Raw genomic sequence first — 18903 nt, 5'->3', positions numbered from 1 at the left:
ATTATCTATCTATCTATCTATCTATCTATCTATCTATCTATCTATCTATCTATCTATCTATCTATCTATCTATCTATCTATCTATCTATCTATCTATCTATCTATCTATCTATCTATCTATCTATCTAGCTAGCTAGCTATGTACTGTGGCCAAAGTACTTTTGTCAAAAGGTAGGTTCTGTCACCACTTTCTCTTCTTTGGTCGCCTGTCCACCTGTTTCAGTTGAAGAATGCCTAACTTTTGTCAGAGAGGTTTTCAAAAACATGTTTGTTCCAAACAGCGCCAATATAGCAAGGGTATCGTTGGGAGTCCTAAGCGTTCCAACAACTTAGCATCACTGTATGTGATAAGTCCATGGCCTATGTATGGATGATGAACTGAAAAAGATGAAGAATCCAGAACTTTTATCAGCTGGGTTTCAACAAAGTGCTCTATGTAAATGCTGCTTTTGCAGCAAGGGTTTCATGGCAGTGTATGAGGCCACATTTGAGTGCTGAAACCAAAGTCTTTCCAAGCACTCAGGCATCAACAGCAGCATTTGGGGTTGCTTCATCAATCTCTATTGGGACGAGGAATCTTTCGAGAGACACTGTAGACAAGGTTCATGACTAAGCAACGGTCTTTTTAAAACACAAAGTGGCAGCGGTGGGATTTGAACCCACGCCTCCACAGAGACTGGAGCCTAAATCCAGCGCCTTAGACCACTCGGCCACGCTAGCCGAAAGCAGAGGCTTTTCAACATATTTGTGAAAGAAGGAGTCTGTACTTTCACACATCCTGGTCAAGTCCTTTGCCCAATCTTGAATTGATTGTTGCAAATAAAGGTAATGTTAGACAAGGATCTTGGCATGGCTCTCTGCTACAGTCATATGAGTCCTCCTATTGAATCTTTCCATATATGGACCAACGTTTTTGCTCAAAGTAGCTGTGTGTGCGCGCGAGTGCTTCAGTGGTTTCTCAAAAGTTTAGTGTTTACTGGCAGCAGTCGGCCTTGAACCCATCCCCCTGAAAGGACTAGAGCCTTAATCCAACACCTTGGAATGCTCTGTCACACTACCTGATGCAAGCTTTCCTTGCCTTATTTTTGATACTGGTTACCCAAGAAACTGGTTGGCAGAGTACTTTTGCCAACATTTAGCATGAGTTGCCACTTGTTCTTCTGTGTTTTCATTTCATTCTGAATCAGTTGAAGAATCTATAACGTTCACATTCAGGTACTTTTTCCAAATTCTCCCAGTGCAGCAGATGATTCTTTGGTGTGATGAGTTCCAACTGCTGAGAATCAGGTGGAACTCAGTGTCCTACGTAACATACTTTTGTCAATCAAGATTCATAGAGTGCCACACCACCGGTCCCACTTTGTTGCACGTGGGTCAACTCTGACAAAGTAAAAGTCCTATCTTGAGTGTAAGATTACTTGTTAGAGAAGTAAAGATAATAAAAGTTGCAGTACTGTGGCCCCCAATTGAGCACCACTGTCATCAAATGAATGAAACCTTTGGCCACTCTACTAGAGGAAGGCTGTTTTGTGCACATTTGTCAGCACCGATTTCCCATGACAACTGTGACCTGTATAAGTTGAAGAATGCATAACTTTTATCAGCGAGGCTTTCAATAAGGTGTTCGTTCCACATGGCACCATTGTAGCAGGGGTATTGTTGGAGTCCTAAGAGTTCCAACAACTTAGCATCAGTGTACGTGATAAGTCCAAGGCGTACGTAGCATACATGTGCCAAACCTTGCTCTTGGATGGCCAAAGCACAGTTCCCACTTTGACACACCTGTATGCACTTTTCTGCAGATTATACAGTGCATCTTAAGTGAATTGTTGATTGCCACAGTAGCAAAGACACTAAATGCTTAAGTACTGTGGCCCTTTGGTTGCTTGTTAGAGCAGCAAAGACACTAAAAGTTGCAGTACTATGGCCCCCAAGTTAGGACCACTGTCGTCGAATGATGGAAAGTTTTTTCCACTCTACTAGAGGTATTCTGTTTTGTGCACCTTTGTCAGCACCGGTTTCCCATGACATCGGTTTCCTATTGAGTAGGAGGTAACATACAAATACTTGGGTGTCTTCCTCGACAAGAAACTGGACTGGAAGGGCAATTCAGAAGCTGTGTACAGGAAGGGGATTAGTAGAGTTTCCTTTTTGCAGTTGTGTGTTGGGGAGGTAGCATCAGAGGACGAGAGACAAACAAGCTCAACAAACTGATCAAGAAGGCTGGCTTAGTCCTTGGCTGCTCTCTGGACAGTTTTGACATTGTGGTTAAAATGAGGACAGACGACAAACTCAAGGCTATCCTCGATAATACTTCAAAACCTGTCCATAATCTTCTGACTAGACAGCAGAGCACTTTTTGTCACAGACTCAATCAGCTCCACTGTAGTAAGGAGCAGTACAGGAGATCATTCGTACCAACTGCGATGACACTGCACAATTGTTATTTTTGTGTAAGGATGCTACTGAGTGGTATTGAGTGCTAGAATTGTACTTATTATTATTATTATTATTATTATTAATATCCAGTCTTTTGTCATTTTTATTCTGTATTCACTGCACACCTAAGTGAATGTTGTAATGCACTGTCACTTTACCTGGTATACTGTAAACAGTGAAAGATCGGAAGGATCGAACACCTTACCATTCTTACACTTGCACAAGTCATATACAATATATGTTGTTTCTTATTCTTTTACATTCTTATTTGTATATATTGTATATATATATATATATATATATATATAACATTTATGTTTTTTGTGCTACTTCAATGTTTCAATTTCCCTCTGGGATTAAATATAGCGATTATCTATCTATCTATCTATCTATCTATCTATCTATCTATCTATCTATCTATCTATCTATCTATCTATCTATCTATCTATCTATCTATCTATCTATCTATCTATCTATCTATCTATCTATCTATCTATCTATCTATCTATCTATCTATCTATCTATCTAGCTATGTACTGTGGCCAAAGTACTTTTGTCAAAAGGTAGGTTCTGTCACCACTTTCTCTTCTTTGGTCGCCTGTCCACCTGTTTCAGTTGAAGAATGCCTAACTTTTGTCAGAGAGGTTTTCAAAAACATGTTTGTTCCAAACAGCGCCAATATAGCAAGGGTATCGTTGGGAGTCCTAAGCGTTCCAACAACTTAGCATCACTGTATGTGATAAGTCCATGGCCTATGTATGGATGATGAACTGAAAAAGATGAAGAATCCAGAACTTTTATCAGCTGGGTTTCAACAAAGTGCTCTATGTAAATGCTGCTTTTGCAGCAAGGGTTTCATGGCAGTGTATGAGGCCACATTTGAGTGCTGAAACCAAAGTCTTTCCAAGCACTCAGGCATCAACAGCAGCATTTGGGGTTGCTTCATCAATCTCTATTGGGACGAGGAATCTTTCGAGAGACACTGTAGACAAGGTTCATGACTAAGCAACGGTCTTTTTAAAACACAAAGTGGCAGCGGTGGGATTTGAACCCACGCCTCCACAGAGACTGGAGCCTAAATCCAGCGCCTTAGACCACTCGGCCACGCTACCCGAAAGCAGAGGCTTTTCAACATATTTGTGAAAGAAGGAGTCTGTACTTTCACACATCCTGGTCAAGTCCTTTGCCCAATCTTGAATTGATTGTTGCAAATAAAGGTAATGTTAGACAAGGATCTTGGCATGGCTCTCTGCTACAGTCATATGAGTCCTCCTATTGAATCTTTCCATATATGGACCAACGTTTTTGCTCAAAGTAGCTGTGTGTGCGCGCGAGTGCTTCAGTGGTTTCTCAAAAGTTTAGTGTTTACTGGCAGCAGTCGGCCTTGAACCCATCCCCCTGAAAGGACTAGAGCCTTAATCCAACACCTTGGAATGCTCTGTCACACTACCTGATGCAAGCTTTCCTTGCCTTATTTTTGATACTGGTTACCCAAGAAACTGGTTGGCAGAGTACTTTTGCCAACATTTAGCATGAGTTGCCACTTGTTCTTCTGTGTTTTCATTTCATTCTGAATCAGTTGAAGAATCTATAACGTTCACATTCAGGTACTTTTTCCAAATTCTCCCAGTGCAGCAGATGATTCTTTGGTGTGATGAGTTCCAACTGCTGAGAATCAGGTGGAACTCAGTGTCCTACGTAACATACTTTTGTCAATCAAGATTCATAGAGTGCCACACCACCGGTCCCACTTTGTTGCACGTGGGTCAACTCTGACAAAGTAAAAGTCCTATCTTGAGTGTAAGATTACTTGTTAGAGAAGTAAAGATAATAAAAGTTGCAGTACTGTGGCCCCCAATTGAGCACCACTGTCATCAAATGAATGAAACCTTTGGCCACTCTACTAGAGGAAGGCTGTTTTGTGCACATTTGTCAGCACCGATTTCCCATGACAACTGTGACCTGTATAAGTTGAAGAATGCATAACTTTTATCAGCGAGGCTTTCAATAAGGTGTTCGTTCCACATGGCACCATTGTAGCAGGGGTATTGTTGGAGTCCTAAGAGTTCCAACAACTTAGCATCAGTGTACGTGATAAGTCCAAGGCGTACGTAGCATACATGTGCCAAACCTTGCTCTTGGATGGCCAAAGCACAGTTCCCACTTTGACACACCTGTATGCACTTTTCTGCAGATTATACAGTGCATCTTAAGTGAATTGTTGATTGCCACAGTAGCAAAGACACTAAATGCTTAAGTACTGTGGCCCTTTGGTTGCTTGTTAGAGCAGCAAAGACACTAAAAGTTGCAGTACTATGGCCCCCAAGTTAGGACCACTGTCGTCGAATGATGGAAAGTTTTTTCCACTCTACTAGAGGTATTCTGTTTTGTGCACCTTTGTCAGCACCGGTTTCCCATGACATCGGTTTCCTATTGAGTAGGAGGTAACATACAAATACTTGGGTGTCTTCCTCGACAAGAAACTGGACTGGAAGGGCAATTCAGAAGCTGTGTACAGGAAGGGGATTAGTAGAGTTTCCTTTTTGCAGTTGTGTGTTGGGGAGGTAGCATCAGAGGACGAGAGACAAACAAGCTCAACAAACTGATCAAGAAGGCTGGCTTAGTCCTTGGCTGCTCTCTGGACAGTTTTGACATTGTGGTTAAAATGAGGACAGACGACAAACTCAAGGCTATCCTCGATAATACTTCAAAACCTGTCCATAATCTTCTGGCTAGACAGCAGAGCACTTTTTGTCACAGACTCAATCAGCTCCACTGTAGTAAGGAGCAGTACAGGAGATCATTCGTACCAACTGCGATGACACTGCACAATTGTTATTTTTGTGTAAGGATGCTACTGAGTGGTATTGAGTGCTAGAATTGTACTTATTATTATTATTATTATTATTATTATTATTAATATCCAGTCTTTTGTCATTTTTATTCTGTATTCACTGCACACCTAAGTGAATGTTGTAATGCACTGTCACTTTACCTGGTATACTGTAAACAGTGAAAGATCGGAAGGATCGAACACCTTACCATTCTTACACTTGCACAAGTCATATACAATATATGTTGTTTCTTATTCTTTTACATTCTTATTTTTATATATTGTATATATATATATATATATATATATATATATATATATAACATTTATGTTTTTTGTGCTACTTCAATGTTTCAATTTCCCTCTGGGATTAAATATAGCGATTATCTATCTATCTATCTATCTATCTATCTATCTATCTATCTATCTATCTATCTATCTATCTATCTATCTATCTATCTATCTATCTATCTATCTATCTATCTATCTATGTACTGTGGCCAAAGTACTTTTGTCAAAAGGTAGGTTCTGTCACCACTTTCTCTTCTTTGGTCGCCTGTCCACCTGTTTCAGTTGAAGAATGCCTAACTTTTGTCAGAGAGGTTTTCAAAAACATGTTTGTTCCAAACAGCGCCAATATAGCAAGGGTATCGTTGGGAGTCCTAAGCGTTCCAACAACTTAGCATCACTGTATGTGATAAGTCCATGGCCTATGTATGGATGATGAACTGAAAAAGATGAAGAATCCAGAACTTTTATCAGCTGGGTTTCAACAAAGTGCTCTATGTAAATGCTGCTTTTGCAGCAAGGGTTTCATGGCAGTGTATGAGGCCACATTTGAGTGCTGAAACCAAAGTCTTTCCAAGCACTCAGGCATCAACAGCAGCATTTGGGGTTGCTTCATCAATCTCTATTGGGACGAGGAATCTTTCGAGAGACACTGTAGACAAGGTTCATGACTAAGCAACGGTCTTTTTAAAACACAAAGTGGCAGCGGTGGGATTTGAACCCACGCCTCCACAGAGACTGGAGCATAAATCCAGCGCCTTAGACCACTCGGCCACGCTACCCGAAAGCAGAGGCTTTTCAACATATTTGTGAAAGAAGGAGTCTGTACTTTCACACATCCTGGTCAAGTCCTTTGCCCAATCTTGAATTGATTGTTGCAAATAAAGGTAATGTTAGACAAGGATCTTGGCATGGCTCTCTGCTACAGTCATATGAGTCCTCCTATTGAATCTTTCCATATATGGACCAACGTTTTTGCTCAAAGTAGCTGTGTGCGCGCGCGAGTGCTTCAGTGGTTTCTCAAAAGTTTAGTGTTTACTGGCAGCAGTCGGCCTTGAACCCATCCCCCTGAAAGGACTAGAGCCTTAATCCAACACCTTGGATTGCTCTGTCACACTACCTGATGCAAGCTTTCCTTGCCTTATTTTTGATACTGGTTACCCAAGAAACTGGTTGGCAGAGTACTTTTGCCAACATTTAGCATGAGTTGCCACTTGTTCTTCTGTGTTTTCATTTCATTCTGAATCAGTTGAAGAATCTATAACGTTCACATTCAGGTACTTTTTCCAAATTCTCCCAGTGCAGCAGATGATTCTTTGGTGTGATGAGTTCCAACTGCTGAGAATCAGGTGGAACTCAGTGTCCTACGTAACATACTTTTGTCAATCAAGATTCATAGAGTGCCACACCACCGGTCCCACTTTGTTGCACGTGGGTCAACTCTGACAAAGTAAAAGTCCTATCTTGAGTGTAAGATTACTTGTTAGAGAAGTAAAGATAATAAAAGTTGCAGTACTGTGGCCCCCAATTGAGCACCACTGTCATCAAATGAATGAAACCTTTGGCCACTCTACTAGAGGAAGGCTGTTTTGTGCACATTTGTCAGCACCGATTTCCCATGACAACTGTGACCTGTATAAGTTGAAGAATGCATAACTTTTATCAGCGAGGCTTTCAATAAGGTGTTCGTTCCACATGGCACCATTGTAGCAGGGGTATTGTTGGAGTCCTAAGAGTTCCAACAACTTAGCATCAGTGTACGTGATAAGTCCAAGGCGTACGTAGCATACATGTGCCAAACCTTGCTCTTGGATGGCCAAAGCACAGTTCCCACTTTGACACACCTGTATGCACTTTTCTGCAGATTATACAGTGCATCTTAAGTGAATTGTTGATTGCCACAGTAGCAAAGACACTAAATGCTTAAGTACTGTGGCCCTTTGGTTGCTTGTTAGAGCAGCAAAGACACTAAAAGTTGCAGTACTATGGCCCCCAAGTTAGGACCACTGTCGTCGAATGATGGAAAGTTTTTTCCACTCTACTAGAGGTATTCTGTTTTGTGCACCTTTGTCAGCACCGGTTTCCCATGACATCGGTTTCCTATTGAGTAGGAGGTAACATACAAATACTTGGGTGTCTTCCTCGACAAGAAACTGGACTGGAAGGGCAATTCAGAAGCTGTGTACAGGAAGGGGATTAGTAGAGTTTCCTTTTTGCAGTTGTGTGTTGGGGAGGTAGCATCAGAGGACGAGAGACAAACAAGCTCAACAAACTGATCAAGAAGGCTGGCTTAGTCCTTGGCTGCTCTCTGGACAGTTTTGACATTGTGGTTAAAATGAGGACAGACGACAAACTCAAGGCTATCCTCGATAATACTTCAAAACCTGTCCATAATCTTCTGGCTAGACAGCAGAGCACTTTTTGTCACAGACTCAATCAGCTCCACTGTAGTAAGGAGCAGTACAGGAGATCATTCGTACCAACTGCGATGACACTGCACAATTGTTATTTTTGTGTAAGGATGCTACTGAGTGGTATTGAGTGCTAGAATTGTACTTATTATTATTATTATTATTATTAATATCCAGTCTTTTGTCATTTTTATTCTGTATTCACTGCACACCTAAGTGAATGTTGTAATGCACTGTCACTTTACCTGGTATACTGTAAACAGTGAAAGATCGGAAGGATCGAACACCTTACCATTCTTACACTTGCACAAGTCATATACAATATATGTTGTTTCTTATTCTTTTACATTCTTATTTTTATATATTGTATATATATATATATATATATATATATATATAACATTTATGTTTTTTGTGCTACTTCAATGTTTCAATTTCCCTCTGGGATTAAATATAGCGATTATCTATCTATCTATCTATCTATCTATCTATCTATCTATCTATCTATCTATCTATCTATCTATCTATCTATCTATCTATCTATCTATCTATCTATCTATCTATCTATCTATCTATCTATCTATCTATCTATCTATCTATCTATCTATCTATCTATCTATCTATCTATCTATGTACTGTGGCCAAAGTACTTTTGTCAAAAGGTAGGTTCTGTCACCACTTTCTCTTCTTTGGTCGCCTGTCCACCTGTTTCAGTTGAACAATACCTAACTTTTGTCAGAGAGGTTTTCAAAAACATGTTTGTTCTAAACAGCGCCAATATAGCAAGGGTATCGTTGGGAGTCCTAAGCGTTCCAACAACTTAGCATCACTGTATGTGATAAGTCCATGGCCTATGTATGCATGATGAACTGAAAAAGATGAAGAATCCAGAACTTTTATCAGCTGGGTTTCAACAAAGTGCTCTATGTAAATGCTGCTTTTGCAGCAAGGGTTTCATGGCAGTGTATGAGGCCATATTTGAGTGCTGAAACCAAAGTCTTTCCAAGCACTCAGGCATCAACAGCAGCATTTGGGGTTGCTTCATCAATCTCTATTGGGACGAGGAATCTTTCGAGAGACACTGTAGACAAGGTTCATGACTAAGCAACGGTCTTTTTAAAACACAAAGTGGCAGCGGTGGGATTTGAACCCACACCTCCACAGAGACTGGAGCCTAAATCCATCGCCTTAGACCACTCGGCCACGCTACCCGAAAGCAGAGGCTTTTCAACATATTTGTGAAAGAAGGAGTCTGTACTTTCACACATCCTGGTCAAGTCCTTTGCCCAATCTTGAATTGATTGTTGCAAATAAAGGTAATGTTAGACAAGGATCTTGGCATGGCTCTCTGCTACAGTCATATGAGTCCTCCTATTGAATCTTTCCATATATGGACCAACGTTTTTGCTCAAAGTAGCTGTGTGTGCGCGCGAGTGCTTCAGTGGTTTCTCAAAAGTTTAGTGTTTACTGGCAGCAGTCGGCCTTGAACCCATCCCCCTGAAAGGACTAGAGCCTTAATCCAACACCTTGGATTGCTCTGTCACACTACCTGATGCAAGCTTTCCTTGCCTTATTTTTGATACTGGTTACCCAAGAAACTGGTTGGCAGAGTACTTTTGCCAACATTTAGCATGAGTTGCCACTTGTTCTTCTGTGTTTTCATTTCATTCTGAATCAGTTGAAGAATCTATAACGTTCACATTCAGGTACTTTTTCCAAATTCTCCCAGTGCAGCAGATGATTCTTTGGTGTGATGAGTTCCAACTGCTGAGAATCAGGTGGAACTCAGTGTCCTACGTAACATACTTTTGTCAATCAAGATTCATAGAGTGCCACACCACCGGTCCCACTTTGTTGCACGTGGGTCAACTCTGACAAAGTAAAAGTCCTATCTTGAGTGTAAGATTACTTGTTAGAGAAGTAAAGATAATAAAAGTTGCAGTACTGTGGCCCCCAATTGAGCACCACTGTCATCAAATGAATGAAACCTTTGGCCACTCTACTAGAGGAAGGCTGTTTTGTGCACATTTGTCAGCACCGATTTCCCATGACAACTGTGACCTGTATAAGTTGAAGAATGCATAACTTTTATCAGCGAGGCTTTCAATAAGGTGTTCGTTCCACATGGCACCATTGTAGCAGGGGTATTGTTGGAGTCCTAAGAGTTCCAACAACTTAGCATCAGTGTACGTGATAAGTCCAAGGCGTACGTAGCATACATGTGCCAAACCTTGCTCTTGGATGGCCAAAGCACAGTTCCCACTTTGACACACCTGTATGCACTTTTCTGCAGATTATACAGTGCATCTTAAGTGAATTGTTGATTGCCACAGTAGCAAAGACACTAAATGCTTAAGTACTGTGGCCCTTTGGTTGCTTGTTAGAGCAGCAAAGACACTAAAAGTTGCAGTACTATGGCCCCCAAGTTAGGACCACTGTCGTCGAATGATGGAAAGTTTTTTCCACTCTACTAGAGGTATTCTGTTTTGTGCACCTTTGTCAGCACCGGTTTCCCATGACATCGGTTTCCTATTGAGTAGGAGGTAACATACAAATACTTGGGTGTCTTCCTCGACAAGAAACTGGACTGGAAGGGCAATTCAGAAGCTGTGTACAGGAAGGGGATTAGTAGAGTTTCCTTTTTGCAGTTGTGTGTTGGGGAGGTAGCATCAGAGGACGAGAGACAAACAAGCTCAACAAACTGATCAAGAAGGCTGGCTTAGTCCTTGGCTGCTCTCTGGACAGTTTTGACATTGTGGTTAAAATGAGGACAGACGACAAACTCAAGGCTATCCTCGATAATACTTCAAAACCTGTCCATAATCTTCTGGCTAGACAGCAGAGCACTTTTTGTCACAGACTCAATCAGCTCCACTGTAGTAAGGAGCAGTACAGGAGATCATTCGTACCAACTGCGATGACACTGCACAATTGTTATTTTTGTGTAAGGATGCTACTGAGTGGTATTGAGTGCTAGAATTGTACTTATTATTATTATTATTATTATTAATATCCAGTCTTTTGTCATTTTTATTCTGTATTCACTGCACACCTAAGTGAATGTTGTAATGCACTGTCACTTTACCTGGTATACTGTAAACAGTGAAAGATCGGAAGGATCGAACACCTTACCATTCTTACACTTGCACAAGTCATATACAATATATGTTGTTTCTTATTCTTTTACATTCTTATTTTTATATATTGTATATATATATATATATATATATATATAACATTTATGTTTTTTGTGCTACTTCAATGTTTCAATTTCCCTCTGGGATTAAATATAGCGATTATCTATCTATCTATCTATCTATCTATCTATCTATCTATCTATCTATCTATCTATCTATCTATCTATCTATCTATCTATCTATCTATCTATCTATCTATCTATCTATCTATGTACTGTGGCCAAAGTACTTTTGTCAAAAGGTAGGTTCTGTCACCACTTTCTCTTCTTTGGTCGCCTGTCCACCTGTTTCAGTTGAACAATACCTAACTTTTGTCAGAGAGGTTTTCAAAAACATGTTTGTTCTAAACAGCGCCAATATAGCAAGGGTATCGTTGGGAGTCCTAAGCGTTCCAACAACTTAGCATCACTGTATGTGATAAGTCCATGGCCTATGTATGCATGATGAACTGAAAAAGATGAAGAATCCAGAACTTTTATCAGCTGGGTTTCAACAAAGTGCTCTATGTAAATGCTGCTTTTGCAGCAAGGGTTTCATGGCAGTGTATGAGGCCATATTTGAGTGCTGAAACCAAAGTCTTTCCAAGCACTCAGGCATCAACAGCAGCATTTGGGGTTGCTTCATCAATCTCTATTGGGACGAGGAATCTTTCGAGAGACACTGTAGACAAGGTTCATGACTAAGCAACGGTCTTTTTAAAACACAAAGTGGCAGCGGTGGGATTTGAACCCACGCCTCCACAGAGACTGGAGCCTAAATCCAGCGCCTTAGACCACTCGGCCACGCTACCCGAAAGCAGAGGCTTTTCAACATATTTGTGAAAGAAGGAGTCTGTACTTTCACACATCCTGGTCAAGTCCTTTGCCCAATCTTGAATTGATTGTTGCAAATAAAGGTAATGTTAGACAAGGATCTTGGCATGGCTCTCTGCTACAGTCATATGAGTCCTCCTATTGAATCTTTCCATATATGGACCAACGTTTTTGCTCAAAGTAGCTGTGTGTGCGCGCGAGTGCTTCAGTGGTTTCTCAAAAGTTTAGTGTTTACTGGCAGCAGTCGGCCTTGAACCCATCCCCCTGAAAGGACTAGAGCCTTAATCCAACACCTTGGATTGCTCTGTCACACTACCTGATGCAAGCTTTCCTTGCCTTATTTTTGATACTGGTTACCCAAGAAACTGGTTGGCAGAGTACTTTTGCCAACATTTAGCATGAGTTGCCACTTGTTCTTCTGTGTTTTCATTTCATTCTGAATCAGTTGAAGAATCTATAACGTTCACATTCAGGTACTTTTTCCAAATTCTCCCAGTGCAGCAGATGATTCTTTGGTGTGATGAGTTCCAACTGCTGAGAATCAGGTGGAACTCAGTGTCCTACGTAACATACTTTTGTCAATCAAGATTCATAGAGTGCCACACCACCGGTCCCACTTTGTTGCACGTGGGTCAACTCTGACAAAGTAAAAGTCCTATCTTGAGTGTAAGATTACTTGTTAGAGAAGTAAAGATAATAAAAGTTGCAGTACTGTGGCCCCCAATTGAGCACCACTGTCATCAAATGAATGAAACCTTTGGCCACTCTACTAGAGGAAGGCTGTTTTGTGCACATTTGTCAGCACCGATTTCCCATGACAACTGTGACCTGTATAAGTTGAAGAATGCATAACTTTTATCAGCGAGGCTTTCAATAAGGTGTTCGTTCCACATGGCACCATTGTAGCAGGGGTATTGTTGGAGTCCTAAGAGTTCCAACAACTTAGCATCAGTGTACGTGATAAGTCCAAGGCGTACGTAGCATACATGTGCCAAACCTTGCTCTTGGATGGCCAAAGCACAGTTCCCACTTTGACACACCTGTATGCACTTTTCTGCAGATTATACAGTGCATCTTAAGTGAATTGTTGAATGCCACAGTAGCAAAGACACTAAATGCTTAAGTACTGTGGCCCTTTGGTTGCTTGTTAGAGCAGCAAAGACACTAAAAGTTGCAGTACTATGGCCCCCAAGTTAGGACCACTGTCGTCGAATGATGGAAAGTTTTTTCCACTCTACTAGAGGTATTCTGTTTTGTGCACCTTTGTCAGCACCGGTTTCCCATGACATCGGTTTCCTATTGAGTAGGAGGTAACATACAAATACTTGGGTGTCTTCCTCGACAAGAAACTGGACTGGAAGGGCAATTCAGAAGCTGTGTACAGGAAGGGGATTAGTAGAGTTTCCTTTTTGCAGTTGTGTGTTGGGGAGGTAGCATCAGAGGACGAGAGACAAACAAGCTCAACAAACTGATCAAGAAGGCTGGCTTAGTCCTTGGCTGCTCTCTGGACAGTTTTGACATTGTGGTTAAAATGAGGACAGACGACAAACTCAAGGCTATCCTCGATAATACTTCAAAACCTGTCCATAATCTTCTGGCTAGACAGCAGAGCACTTTTTGTCACAGACTCAATCAGCTCCACTGTAGTAAGGAGCAGTACAGGAGATCATTCGTACCAACTGCGATGACACTGCACAATTGTTATTTTTGTGTAAGGATGCTACTGAGTGGTATTGAGTGCTAGAATTGTACTTATTATTATTATTATTATTATTATTATTATTAATATCCAGTCTTTTGTCATTTTTATTCTGTATTCACTGCACACCTAAGTGAATGTTGTAATGCACTGTCACTTTACCTGGTATACTGTAAACAGTGAAAGATCGGAAGGATCGAACACCTTACCATTCTTACACTTGCACAAGTCATATACAATATATGTTGTTTCTTATTCTTTTACATTCTTATTGTTATATATTGTGTATATATATATATATATATATATATATAATATTTCTCTTTTTTGTGCTACTTCAATGTTTCAATTTCCCTCTGGGATTAAATATAGTGATTATCTATCTATCTATCTATCTATCTATCTATCTATCTATCTATCTATCTATCTATCTATCTATCTATCTATCTATCTATCTATCTGTCTGTCTGCCTACCTACATACTGTGGCCAAACTACTTTGCTCAAAAGGTAGGTTCTGTCACCACTTTCTCTTCTTTGTTCATCTCTCCACCTCTTTCATTTGAAGAATCCCTAACTTTTGTCAGAGAGCTTTTCAATAACATCTTTTCTCCAAACAGCGGTATCCTTGGGAGTCCTAACAGTTCCAACAACTTAGCATCAGTGTATGTCATAAGTCCATGGCCTATTTATGTATGATGAACTGAAAAAGTTGAAGAATCCAGAACTTTTATCAGCTGGGTTTGGACAAAGTGCTCTTTGCAAATGCTGCCATTGCAGCAAGCATTTCATGGCAGTGTATGAGGCCACATTTGATTGGTAAAACCAAAGTCTTTCCAAGCGCTCGGGCATCGACAGCAGCATTCGGGGTTGCTTCATCAACCTCGATTGGGACAAGGAATCTTTCGAGAGACACTGTAGACAAGGTTCGTGACTAAGCACTGGTCTTTTTAAAACATGAAGTGGCAGCAGTGGGATTTGAACCAAGTCTTAGACCACCTTAGACCTTGTTAGACAAGAATCTTGGCATGCCTCTCGGCGACTGTCATGTGAGTGCCTCCTATTGAATCTTCCCATATATGTGCCAACATTTTTGCTCAAAATAACTGTGCGTGCAATTGCTTCAGTGGATTCTCAAAAGTACAGTGCTTCCTGGCAGCGGTGGGATTCGAACCCACGCCCCCGAAAGGACTGGAGCCTTAATCCAGCGCCTTGGACCGCTCGGCCACACTACCTGATTTCTCCTTCTGTGACACTGGTTACCCAAGAAAGGGCTTGGCAGAGTACTTTTCCCAACACCTAGCACCAGTTTCCAATTGTTGCTTGTCCCACTGGTTGCTTGTTAGAGCAGCAAAGATAATAAAAGTTGCAGTACCGTGGCCCCCAAGTTAGGACCACTGTTGTTGAATGATGGACAGTTTTTTCCACTCTACTAGAGGTATTTTCTTTTGTGCACCTTTCTCAGCACCGGTTTCCCATGACACCGGTTTCCCATTGCACAGCTGGTAACGTACAAATACTTGGGTGTCATCCTCGACAAGAAACTGGACTGGAAGGGCAATTTAGAAGCTGTGTACAGGAAGGGGATTAGTAGAGCTTACTTTTTGAGGAAGCTCAGTTCCTTTAATGTGTGCAGCAAGACGCTGATAATGTTCTACCAGTCTGATGTTGCGAGTCATATCTTCTTTGCAGTTGTGTGTTGGGGAGGTAGCATCAGAGGACGAGAGACAAACAAGCTCAACAAACTGATCAAGAAGGCTGGCTTAGTCCTTGGCTGCACTCTGGACAGTTTTGACTTTGTGGTTAAAATGAGGACAGACGACAAACTCAAGGCTATCCTCGATAATACTTCAAAACCTGTCCATAATCTACTGGCTAGACAGCAGAGCACTTTTCGTCACAGACTCAATCAGCTCCACTATAGTAAGGAGCAGTACAGGAGATCATTCGTACCAACTGCGATGACACTGTACAATTGTTATTTTTGTGTAAGAATGCTACTGAGTGGTATTGAGTGCTAGAATTGTACTTATTATTATTATTATAATTAATATCCAGTCTTTTGTCATTTTTATTCTGTATTCACTGCACACCTAAGTGAATGTTGTAATGCACTGTCACTTTACCTGGTATACTGTAAACAGTGAAAGATCGGAAGGATCGAACACCTTACCATTCGTAGACTTGCACAAGTCATATACAATATATGTTGTTTCTTATTCTTTTACATTCTTATTGTTATATATTGTATATATATATATATATATATATATATATATATATATATATAATATTTCTCTTTTTTGTGCTACTTCAATGTTTCAATTTCCCTCTGGGATTAAATATAGTGATTATCTATCTATCTATCTATCTATCTATCTATCTATCTATCTGTCTGCCTACCTACATACTGTGGCCAAACTACTTTGCTCAAAAGGTAGGTTCTGTCACCACTTTCTCTTCTTTGTTCATCTCTCCACCTCTTTCATTTGAAGAATCCCTAACTTTTGTCAGAGAGCTTTTCAATAACATCTTTTCTCCAAACAGCGGTATCCTTGGGAGTCCTAACAGTTCCAACAACTTAGCATCAGTGTATGTCATAAGTCCATGGCCTATTTATGTATGATGAACTGAAAAAGTTGAAGAATCCAGAACTTTTATCAGCTGGGTTTGGACAAAGTGCTCTTTGCCAATGCTGCCATTGCAGCAAGCATTTCATGGCAGTGTATGAGGCCACATTTGATTGGTAAAACCAAAGTCTTTCCAAGCGCTCGGGCATCGACAGCAGCATTCGGGGTTGCTTCATCAACCTCGATTGGGACAAGGAATCTTTCGAGAGACACTGTAGACAAGGTTCATGACTAAGCACTGGTCTTTTTAAAACATGAAGTGGCAGCGGTGGGATTTGAACCAAGTCTTAAACCACCTTAGACCTTGTTAGACAAGAATCTTGGCATGCCTCTCGGCGACTGTCATGTGAGTGCCTCCTATTGAATCTTCCCATATATGTGCCAACATTTTTGCTCAAAATAACTGTGCGTGCAATTTCTTCAGTGGATTCTCAAAAGTACAGTGCTTCCTGGCAGCGGTGGGATTCGAACCCACGCCCCCGAAAGGACTGGAGCCTTAATCCAGCACCTTGGACCGCTCGGCCACACTACCTGATTTTTCCTTCTGTGACACTGGTTACCCAAGAAAGGGCTTGGCAGAGTACTTTTCCCAACACCTAGCACCAGTTTCCAATTGTTGCTTGTCCCACTGGTTGCTTGTTAGAGCAGCAAAGATAATAAAAGTTGCAGTACCGTGGCCCCCAAGTTAGGACCACTGTTGTTGAATGATGGACAGTTTTTTCCACTCTACTAGAGGTATTTTCTTTTGTGCACCTTTCTCAGCACCGGTTTCCCATGACACCGGTTTCCCATTGCACAGCTGGTAACGTACAAATACTTGGGTGTCATCCTCGACAAGAAACTGGACTGGAAGGGCAATTTAGAAGCTGTGTACAGGAAGGGGATTAGTAGAGCTTACTTTTTGAGGAAGCTCAGTTCCTTTAATGTGTGCAGCAAGACGCTGATAATGTTCTACCAGTCTGATGTTGCGAGTCATATCTTCTTTGCAGTTGTGTGTTGGGGAGGTAGCATCAGAGGACGAGAGACAAACAAGCTCAACAAACTGATCAAGAAGGCTGGCTTAGTCCTTGGCTGCACTCTGGACAGTTTTGACTTTGTGGTTAAAATGAGGACAGACGACAAACTCAAGTCTATCCTCGATAATACTTCAAAACCTGTCCATAATCTACTGGCTAGACAGCAGAGCACTTTTCGTCACAGACTCAATCAGCTCCACTATAGTAAGGAGCAGTACAGGAGATCATTCGTACCAACTGCGATGACACTGTACAATTGTTATTTTTGTGTAAGAATGCTACTGAGTGGTATTGAGTGCTAGAATTGTACTTATTATTATTATTATAATTAATATCCAGTCTTTTGTCATTTTTATTCTGTATTCACTGCACACCTAAGTGAATGTTGTAATGCACTGTCACTTTACCTGGTATACTGTAAACAGTGAAAGATCGGAAGGATCGAACAACTTACCATTCGTAGACTTGCACAAGTCATATACAATATATGTTGTTTCTTATTCTTTTACATTCTTATTGTTATATATTGTATATATATATATATATATATATATATATATATATATATATATATATATACATATAATATTTCTCTTTTTTGTGCTACTTCAATGTTTCAATTTCCCTCTGGGATTAAATATAGTGATTATCTATCTATCTATCTATCTATCTATCTATCTATCTATCTATCTGTCTGTCTGCCTACCTACATACTGTGGCCAAACTACTTTGCTCAAAAGGTAGGTTCTGTCACCACTTTCTCTTCTTTGTTCATCTCTCCACCTCTTTCATTTGAAGAATCCCTAACTTTTGTCAGAGAGCTTTTCAATAACATCTTTTCTCCAAACAGCGGTATCCTTGGGAGTCCTAACAGTTCCAACAACTTAGCATCAGTGTATGTCATAAGTCCATGGCCTATTTATGTATGATGAACTGAAAAAGTTGAAGAATCCAGAACTTTTATCAGCTGGGTTTGGACAAAGTGCTCTTTGCAAATGCTGCCATTGCAGCAAGCATTTCATGGCAGTGTATGACGCCACATTTGATTGGTAAAACCAAACTCTTTCCAAGCGCTCGGGCATCGACAGCAGCATTCGGGGTTGCTTCATCAACCTCGATTGGGACAAGGAATCTTTCGAGAGACACTGTAGACAAGGTTCATGACTAAGCACTGGTCTTTTTAAAACATGAAGTGGCAGCAGTGGGATTTGAACCAAGTCTTAGACCACCTTAGACCTTGTTAGACAAGAATCTTGGCATGCCTCTCGGCGACTGTCATGTGAGTGCCTCCTATTGAATCTTCCCATATATGTGCCAACATTTTTGCTCAAAATAACTGTGCGTGCAATTGCTTCAGTGGATTCTCAAAAGTACAGTGCTTCCTGGCAGCGGTGGGATTCCAACCCACGCCCCCGAAAGGACTGGAGCCTTAATCCAGCGCCTTGGACCGCTCGGCCACACTACCTGATTTTTCCTTCTGTGACACTGGTTACCCAAGAAAGGGCTTGGCAGAGTACTTTTCCCAACACCTAGCACCAGTTTCCAATTGTTGCTTGTCCCACTGGTTGCTTGTTAGAGC

At 40.9% G+C, this 18903-nt stretch overlaps 8 non-coding genes across 8 annotated transcripts; all 8 read right to left on the bottom strand.

The window, feature by feature from the left end:
• Positions 1-638: 638 nt before the first annotated feature.
• Positions 639-721, bottom strand: trnal-uag (transfer RNA leucine (anticodon UAG)). Its single transcript has one exon. It is a non-coding gene; the product is annotated as a tRNA-Leu (tRNA).
• A 2748-nt stretch (positions 722-3469) lies between these two features.
• Positions 3470-3551, bottom strand: trnal-uag (transfer RNA leucine (anticodon UAG)). The gene has a single exon. It is a non-coding gene; the product is annotated as a tRNA-Leu (tRNA).
• Positions 3552-6260: 2709 nt separating this feature from the next.
• trnal-uag (transfer RNA leucine (anticodon UAG)) lies at positions 6261-6342 on the bottom strand. The gene has a single exon. It is a non-coding gene; the product is annotated as a tRNA-Ile (tRNA).
• Positions 6343-9100: 2758 nt separating this feature from the next.
• On the bottom strand, positions 9101-9182 carry trnal-uag (transfer RNA leucine (anticodon UAG)). Its single transcript has one exon. It is a non-coding gene; the product is annotated as a tRNA-Leu (tRNA).
• A 2694-nt stretch (positions 9183-11876) lies between these two features.
• On the bottom strand, positions 11877-11958 carry trnal-uag (transfer RNA leucine (anticodon UAG)). The gene has a single exon. It is a non-coding gene; the product is annotated as a tRNA-Leu (tRNA).
• Positions 11959-14831: 2873 nt separating this feature from the next.
• On the bottom strand, positions 14832-14913 carry trnal-aag (transfer RNA leucine (anticodon AAG)). The gene has a single exon. It is a non-coding gene; the product is annotated as a tRNA-Leu (tRNA).
• Positions 14914-16758: 1845 nt separating this feature from the next.
• Positions 16759-16840, bottom strand: trnal-aag (transfer RNA leucine (anticodon AAG)). The gene has a single exon. It is a non-coding gene; the product is annotated as a tRNA-Leu (tRNA).
• Positions 16841-18707: 1867 nt separating this feature from the next.
• On the bottom strand, positions 18708-18789 carry trnal-aag (transfer RNA leucine (anticodon AAG)). Its single transcript has one exon. It is a non-coding gene; the product is annotated as a tRNA-Leu (tRNA).
• Between the last annotated feature and the right edge of the window lie 114 nt (positions 18790-18903).

This window comes from Electrophorus electricus, chromosome 15 (genome assembly GCF_041902795.1).
Source record: "Electrophorus electricus isolate QZ-2024a chromosome 15, ASM4190279v1, whole genome shotgun sequence".
In the NCBI taxonomy this organism is placed as follows: Eukaryota; Metazoa; Chordata; class Actinopteri; order Gymnotiformes; family Gymnotidae; genus Electrophorus; species Electrophorus electricus.
The sequence above is the reverse complement of the archived record's forward strand: the minus strand, read 5'-3'. Positions and strand labels throughout refer to the sequence as shown.